Source organism: Prionailurus viverrinus, chromosome D3 (genome assembly GCF_022837055.1).
Source record: "Prionailurus viverrinus isolate Anna chromosome D3, UM_Priviv_1.0, whole genome shotgun sequence".
Lineage (NCBI taxonomy): Eukaryota > Metazoa > Chordata > Mammalia > Carnivora > Felidae > Prionailurus > Prionailurus viverrinus.
In genome coordinates this window covers 28,601,548-28,607,973 of record NC_062572.1, presented here as the reverse complement: position 1 = coordinate 28,607,973, position 6,426 = coordinate 28,601,548, and positions in this window count along the sequence as shown.

Here is a 6,426-nt window from a genome sequence, read left to right as displayed (position 1 = left end):
TACAACTTATTATTAATCCTCCCAGTGTGGGGCTTTGTATGCCTTTTCTTAATGGTGTATTTTGACAAACTGAAGTTTTTGAAGTCTTGAAATCAAATTTATCTTTTTTTTTTTGGCTAGTGTTTTCTGTGTCCTCCCTAAGAAGCCTTTGCCTATTCTAAGATCACAAAAAAATCCATCCATGTTTTCTTCTCAAGGCTAATAGTTTAAAGATCTATATTTGTTGAGAAGTGTGGATAAAATTCATTATGTTCCCAAAATAATTATCCATCCAGTTGTCCCAGCATCATTAGTAAAAAGACTACATTTTCAGCACAGGATTAATTTGGGACCTCTGTCAAAGAATCAATTGACAATGTGTGTGTGGCTCTGTTTCTGTGCATTGATCTGTTTGTTCTAAAGCCAATGCCACAGTGCCTTGGTTACTGAAGTTTTATAATAATTCTTGAAGTCAGGTTATATAATTTATCCAGCATTTTTCTTTTCCAAATTGATTTGGCTATTCTAGGTTCTTCCCATTTAGATACTCATTTTAGAATCACTTGTCAATTTACCAGAAAGCCTTCTGGGTTCATGATTGGGTTATGGTGAATCTACAGATCAATTTGGGGAAAACAGGTATCTTAGCCATTTGCAATATTCTAATCTGTGAACATGGTTTATCTCCGCATTTATTTATGTCTTCTTTAATTTCTCTCAGGAATATCTTACAGATTTAGGTAGATTTACTTCCAAATATTTTTATCTTTATGGCATTGTAAATAAATTCCTTTTCCATTTTGCTTTTACTACTACATAAAAATACAATGGAGTTTTGTATGTAATGGATTTTTGTACCTTATATGTGTAACCTCGTTAGGTTCATTAGTTTGTGTGGATCTTTGTAGTTTCTGTAGTAGTTTTTATCTGTGCAATTATGTAAAGGTCACAGAAAGGCCATTTTATTTCTTCCAATATAATCTTTCTCTCTTACTTGGCTTACTGCTTAAAACATCCAGTAAAAGGTGGGAAAACATTCTAAAGGCCACATCTCACTGCCTTGTTCCCAACTCTACAGGAAATGTTCAACATTTCATCATTAAATATGATGATTACCTGGAGATATTTCATAGTTATTTCTATCAGTTTGAGGAAGGTCCTCTCTAGACCTAGTTTGCTGAGTTTTACCATGAACGGGTATTGAATTTTGTCAAATAATTTTTGTCCATCTGTGAAGATTATCATGTCATTTTTTAATTTTAATCTGTGAAGGTGGCAATTTATGTTGAATGACTTTTTAATATTACACCATTTTGCATTCCTAAGATGACTTACATTTGGTCATGGCATATTATTATTTTCATATGTTGCTGTCTTTGTGGTGTTCATATGTTGTCAATGACATTTGTTCCTATGGTCATGAGGGATATTGGTCTACAATTCCCTTTTCTTGTAATGTCTTCCTCAGGTTTTGATATCAGGGTTATGCTGCCTTCAGGAAATGAGCTAGAAAATATTCCTCTTCTATTTTCTGAAATATATGACATATGGTTGATACAATTTCTTACTTAAATGTTTGGTAGAATTCACCAGTGAAATCATCTGGGCACAGAGTTTTCCTAGAAAAGTTTCTTATTTAAAATTTACTTTTTTGGGGGTGGCTGGGTGGCTCAGTCGGTTAAGGGTCTGACTTCGGCTCAGGTCATGATCTCATGGTTTGTGAGTTTGAGCCCCATGTGGGACTCTGTGTTGACAGCTAGGAGCCTGAAGCCTGCTTCAGATTCTGTGTCTCCCTCTCTCCCTGCCCATCCCCCACTCACACTCTGTCTCTCTCTTTCTTTTTCTCTCTCTCAAAAATAAATAAAACATTAAAAAATTTTTAATAAATAAATAAAATAAAATTTACTTTCTTTAACAAATATAAGGGCATTCAGATGTTTTCTTCTTGAATCAGTTTTGGTATGTTTTAATTAAGACCACTTTTTATTAAGTGGCCAAGTGATTATTTTCTTATTATCATTTTAATGTCTCTAGTGATGTCCCCTGTGTAACTCTTTTTTTTTAATTTTTTTTAATTTATTTTATTTTTTTTTTCAACGTTTATTTATTTTTGGGACAGAGAGAGACAGAGCATGAACGGGGGAGGGGCAGAGAGAGAGGGAGACACAGAATTGGAAACAGGCTCCAGGCTCTAAGCCATCAGCCCAGAGCCCGAGGTGGGGCTCGAACTCACGGACCGCGAGATCGTGGCCTGGCTGAAGTCGGACGCTTAACCGACTGCGCCACCCAGACGCCCCTCCTGTGTAAATCTTGATACTGCTAATTTGTACTATATCCCTTCTATTTCTTTTTTTTAAATTATTTTTGAGAGAGAGAGAGAGAGCGCAGGGGAGAGGGGAAGAGGGAAAGAGAGAATCCCAAGCAGGCTCTACACTCCGCATTCAACATGGAACCCAAAGTAGGGCTCCATCCCACGACCCCAGGATCATGACCTGAGCCAAAATCAGGATGCTCAACCAACTAAGCCACCCAGGGTGCCTCCCACCTTCTGTTTCTTGATAGAGGGATTCTCAATTTTATTAAATTTTTCCAAGAACCATCTTTTGGCTTTATTGATTTCCTCTATTATCTTTCTGTTTGCTACTTCACTGGCTTCTTCTTTTTGTTCTCCTCTGGTTTCCTTATTTATTTTTTTTTTAAAGTAAGCTCCTTGCCCTATGCTGCACTTGAATTCTTGACCCCACGATCAAAAGTTGCATGCTCTACCAACTGAGCCAGCCAGGAGCCCCATGTTCCTCCTTGTTTTCTACTTTAAGTTTAATTTTCTCTTAATTTTCCAGCTCTTAAAGGTAGTAAGTTAAATCACTGATTTGAAATCTTTTTTAAGAAAACATTTAATACTATAAATTTCTTTGTAACTACCATTTTAACTGTATGCACAAATTTTTATAGGATAGGTGTTTTTCAACATTTCTTTTCAAGATAAGTTTCCATTTCTCTTGTGATTTCTTCTTTGGTCATGGAACAAACAATGCCTTTGCTTTCTCTTTAGTTTTCTTTTTTTTGTTTGTTTGTTTGTTTGTTTGTTTTTTTAAAGAATTCTTTAACTGGATATAGAATTTCAGGGTTTCCTCAGCACTTTAAAAATGTCATTGTATTGTCTTCTTGATTAGAATTCAGCTCCCATTGTTACATTGTTCATATGGAATATGTCTTTTTTCACTAGCTGTTTTTAAGATTTTTCCTTTATTGTTGTTTTTCAGCAATTTTACTATGATGTGGTTGTGTGTAGTGTTTTTCCTATTCAACCTTCTTGGGTATCTTGAGCTTTTAAGACCTGTAGCTTGATGTTTTCCATCATATTTGGAAATAATTTAGCCTTTATTTCTTCAAATGTTTCTCCGTTGCATTGTCTGTCCCTTCTCCTTCTGGGACTCTAATTACAAATACATTCTTGTTATTTTTAGTTGGTACATAATAATGTAATGTTCTTCAAGTTTGCATTTCATCACTAACAAATTTGTTGACACCTTCAATAGACTTTTCTCTGTAGCCCATATTGTATTGAAAAAATAGTCTTTCTACATATAGTGAGATTCCTGGTAAGTTAAGAAAAATTCTGCTATGTGAAGGTTGATTATGCCTTTGTGTATGGAAATATTGGAATATTTCAGTCAATATATGTTCATCGTTACTGTCCTTTTTTATTTCATTGAGATTGTCATTCTTTGACAAATGTTTTATTACAAAACATTCATCAAATAAGATGTCTCTATTTCTGACTATCTTGAATGTTTGGCAAACCAGTTGGAGATGTTGCAAAATAATAAGTCTTTTCCATTTAATTCCATTCATTACAGAATGTAAATTTTTCTCCAAAATTGAAGATCATCAAAAAATTATTTTCCCGAATTAAGAAATTACAAAGCACAATTATAAAATTGCAAAATTAAATCAGGTACACTGTCTGAGCTCTCCTTGTTTGATTTGTTCCTTTCCTTCCTTACTTTTGTAGTGATAAATTCAATGGCTTCCTATTCACACACTTCGTTTCCAATAATTCCAGTTTGTAAAGGCTTCAAAACTTTCTTTGGTGTTCCCGTCATTGAACATTTAATTAAAGATTCACAACGAATTTTGAACAAATTGCAACAAGAACAAATGGTGGACTCACAAACTAGTTCAACACCGTTGTAGGGCGCTAGATTGATTTTCAAAGTAGTTTTTCAAAGAGTCAGACATTTGTTACATCTGGCTGATGGTGGACAGCTGAGAGGAAAAAGTACATACTGTCGTGCTTGAATATTTTTAAATTCAACCTCAGCTTCATCACCAAATATTTGTCGTTCGTTTACTGTACATATTTTATCAGCTCATCTTGTTCCTTCTGCATGTATTCCTCAGATGTAATATTTGGTTATCCATTCACATTTACAAATGAAGCCTATTTTGCTGAGTATAGGTCATTATTAATTTGCCTGTGTGATTGCTAACTCTATCTCCAGCAGCCAAAAACTGGTTTTCCACTGTTGTCTTGGTATGTCACCTAATTTAAATTTGGATGTATTATTTTAAATGAAGTATTAACACTAACAGTTCAATTAAAATAAGCCTGGATTGGTTTGATACACCTCTGCTTTTTGCTTTCAGATTCTGCCACGTATGGTCTAGTGATGTGGATGACCCAGGAGCAATAAATAGAATTCTCACTTTAACATGTGGTTAACTCTGAAAGTTAAACTACCTCCCTTCCAGAGCCTTTACAAATGCTGTGTAACTAACACTTCCCTTTCACTGGAAGTTGGCAGAGTACTCACTGAATACAACGAAGTACGCTAAGACATGAGCGGTCAGGGTCAGCTATCTCTTCATTGGGTGCCTTATTGGTAAAGCCATACTAGCCACTTTAATAATAGGTTCCAACACTTTAGTGGCTTATCCCAGTGGAAGTATATTTGTCACTCATGTACCAGTCACAGTGGATGTTCCTCATCAGTGAGTAGCTATCCTGATCATGGTGGTTCAGGGACCCAGATTCCTGCCAACATATGGTGTCACAATTTAAATAGACTCCTCTGTTGTGTGTCTAGATGGCAGATGGAACAGAGAGCCTCTTACAGGTCTTGACCTGTAGGTGACATACATCACCTCCACTTATATTCTGTAGTTGATTACAGACTACATGTCTATACATGTAGGTCAAAGGAACTAGAAAATGCAGTCGTTAAATTGGGCAGCCATGTTTCAACTGACATTCCTTATCATAGAAAGATAGCACAATTTTTGGTTGACAGCAAGCACTCAATGTCATTGATTCTTAACCTCTTATATTATACTAAAACAAATTCCAGATGGTTATTTACATTAAGTAGATAATTATAATCAAGGAAAGGGAAAAGTCTTTGTATTATGACGCAAAATGTAGAACTCATGAAACCAAAACATTAATTAATTCACCTAGAAACATACACCGAGGTCACCAGCAAGTTGGCAGGGGTAAGTAGGTGGAGGGAAGAGCTCATGACTCAAACCACAGGTAAAAGTGATCACTTCTTTAATACATGAATGGTTCCCATAAATGAAGAAGAAAACCCAACAGCCCCAAAGGTAAACCAGAAAAACACATAAGGTGATAGTTCACCCAGGAGCACCTAGGTGGGTCGGTCAGTTAACCTTACAGCTCTTGGTTTCGACTCAGGTCATGATCTCACAGTTTGTGAGCTCCAGTGCGCTCATGGCCTGGAACCTGCTTGGGATTCTCTGTCTCCCTCTCTCTCTGCCCCTCCCCTGCCTGGTCTCTATCTCTCTCTGTCAAAATAAATAAACTTAAAAAATAAATAACAAAGCCTATGCTTTTTTTAAAAATAAAAGATGGTAGTTCACCCAAAGAGGAAATATGATGATTCTAAGCAATAATTTAAAAATAAAACCAGCAGGGTAGCCTGGGTGGCTCAGTTGTTTAAGCCTCCAACCCTTGATTTCTGCTCAGGTGATGATCTCACCGTTGTGGGATCAAGCCCTGTGTTGGGCTCCATGTGAAGCCTGCTCAGGATTCTCTCTCACCCTCTCTCTCTCTCTCTCTGCCCCTCCCCTGCTCACTCTCTCTCAAAATAAACATTTAAAAATAAATAAATAAATAAATAAGTAAATAAGTAAATAAATAAATATTTTTAAAAAGGTGTTAAAATTACTAGGATAAACCATTTAAAAAATTTCCAGGCCTCTCCAACCACATATCCTTCTCCTCTCCACCTTGCTAAGCTGGCTCCTGGCCTGGAGCACAATGTAGGAGGGGTTACACAGCTTCTCAAGGTTCTCTGATTAGGTGTCCTAGTGATGTGGGACTGGGCTATATTCTGCAGTACACAGGCTTTGAATTAACTTCCTTGCCTGGGTGTAATTGTAGAACAGGCCCTCCAAGACTGGTATGACTGGCTGGATGGGTAC